The sequence below is a fragment of the Anneissia japonica genome, unplaced genomic scaffold (genome assembly GCF_011630105.1).
Source record: "Anneissia japonica isolate Jap-2015-1 unplaced genomic scaffold, ASM1163010v1 scaffold74017_len2161_cov105, whole genome shotgun sequence".
In the NCBI taxonomy this organism is placed as follows: domain Eukaryota; kingdom Metazoa; phylum Echinodermata; class Crinoidea; order Comatulida; family Comatulidae; genus Anneissia; species Anneissia japonica.
The window spans coordinates 1-2,173 of NW_022723266.1; the positions used below are offsets into that span (position 1 = coordinate 1).

The 2,173-nt window shown below is 33.6% G+C and overlaps 1 long non-coding RNA gene across 1 annotated transcript; it reads left to right on the forward strand.

Annotated features, from left to right (window-relative positions):
- Position 1: 1 nt before the first annotated feature.
- Positions 2-1,814, forward strand: LOC117112187. Its single transcript, XR_004445991.1, has 3 exons — positions 2-16; positions 1,092-1,273; positions 1,681-1,814. It is a non-coding gene; the product is annotated as an uncharacterized LOC117112187 (long non-coding RNA).
- Positions 1,815-2,173: the final 359 nt, after the last annotated feature.

Consider the following 2,173-nt stretch of genomic DNA (forward strand, 5'->3'; position numbering starts at 1 on the left):
AGGATCAGTGAGTTCAGTAAGTTTTCATTTCACAAGAACGTATATGGCTATAATATATCCTTTTTCTAATTTCCAATTATTACTTAGGGCCTATAGGCACATAGTTATCTTCGGTAAAGTTAAAGCGACTTAGGCCTACTGTACTACTAATACTAATACTAGGGCTAGGTCCTAGGACTGGGCATAGGCCTAGGCCTACCTAGGGCCTGGCCGTAGGCAGGCTAGTTGAAGATTGAAAGTAAGTAGGCAAGGCCTAGGACTTGCCAGGTTAGGCCTGATAGTGTACCAAGTTAGCTTTAGCTAGGCTACTGCAATGAAGAACAGACATTCAAGACCTGGCCATCAACATTTGGGAGCGATACTTTGATTACCGAAATATAAATGAAACGATTTATCCTCTCCTCGGCATTTTGACACCTTTTCTAAAAGAATCTGTTTTCCGACAAAAAACAAAACACGAAACTTAAGTACATCATTAATCGATTCCTTGCCTTGGCCTCAAACCTACAGGGGTATAGACTGACACCAAACTCACCATCATATCATTTATGATTAGGATAAAAAAGTTATATTATTTTGAATTGTTTCACATCTGTTAACTTGTGAATTTATTTTTCCTGCACTCTCTCAATTTCGTTTATTGGCATGCCCTGTTCCGGTTTTGGACCAATTTTAAAAAATAAAGGTGTCAAAATACTGAAGACAATACTTTTTCATTAAGATGATTATGTACATTTGATATAATTCACCCATTTATAGCCCACAAATAATAACTAGAGTTGCAATCCCATAAACCGAATTCAAAAGAAACATTTTCTACATTGTTGCAATGTTAGAGAAGTGAAATGAAAATACCTAATAAATTGAGCTTTTTCAGGAACTTAATATCTTTCAGTTGTCACCTTTTGGATTTTAAAGACTAAAATTATAAGATATCTTCCAGTTGTCACTTTTTTTTATTTTAAAGACTAAAATTATAAGATAAGGGAAGCAGAATTACACTTTCATTCAAAATTTCCACAACTTTTTGTATGTAAAAATGAAATCTGAACACTGTTTTAACATAATAAATATCCATAGATATATGTCAGTTATTACAGATAATTATGGAAACTGTTAGTGATTCATGTTTTCGAATTTTGATGAAAGAAAAACGTTTGGGAAAACTGGATGAGCTTGGTGTGGTCCATGAAGCGGATCTTGCACTAGTTACGGAAGGATGACATTCTAAAGGCCATAGATGTGCACAAGCGTAGTACACATTTTATAAAAGGTAAGATGTACTGTATGGATAAGGTGTGTTGCCAAACAATAATTGTCCTTTTATTCTGATTATGATTGCTTGGAGACTGTATGATCCAAATGAGTTTGGCATTTGACCAAATTACCATGCTACTTTTCAATTTGCCAGAATTTAATCCACAACTTTTGATGGTTAAAATATTTATAATCTTTCAACCTTTGGAAGAAAACTATTTAAAAAATATCAATGCTTTCTTAATGTTTAGACGTAATTACACAACAAAATAAATGCATTGATTTAGTTACAAGATACATGCTACAATTATGTGCCCAAAATCCAGGATGTATTTGTTTTCTTTGTCTGAAGTTTTAATTGTTTGTGTTGTGTTACTCAGTCCTGAATTTTCTTTCCATCAGCAATTATGTTCTTTTTTCCAGCAAAATGTGAACAAAAAACACTCCAGAAACTTTATTCCCATTTCAAGCCTAGGAGATTTATCCAGTCCAGAGCGAAACTCAAGTCAAGAAGAGTACCTTGATCTTCTATCACAGAAGACATTTTTTGCCAACACTTCCAGGTACGCAGTACTGTATTGTATATCTAGTTCTAATTAGTAAATGTAAAAGACTACATTCAAATTGAATTTATCATCATCATCTGGTACATTGTTTTGTCTTGGGTAGATATTATGTACGTTAATTATTGCCATGGATTTGTTATATATTATCAGTTTTGTCTATCACTCTCTTAACATAGTGTCCAAAAATCAAAAGGCACTTTTTGAGCTCAACATGTCAAGCCTGACTTTATAAGGCCCTTTTGTTGCTTGCTAAAATAACATGGCCCTTAATAGGGTATGACTACAATTATCTTATGTATTTATTGCCTTGGGAAAACATGGGATAATACAGTAAGTTGATTGTGCATCCA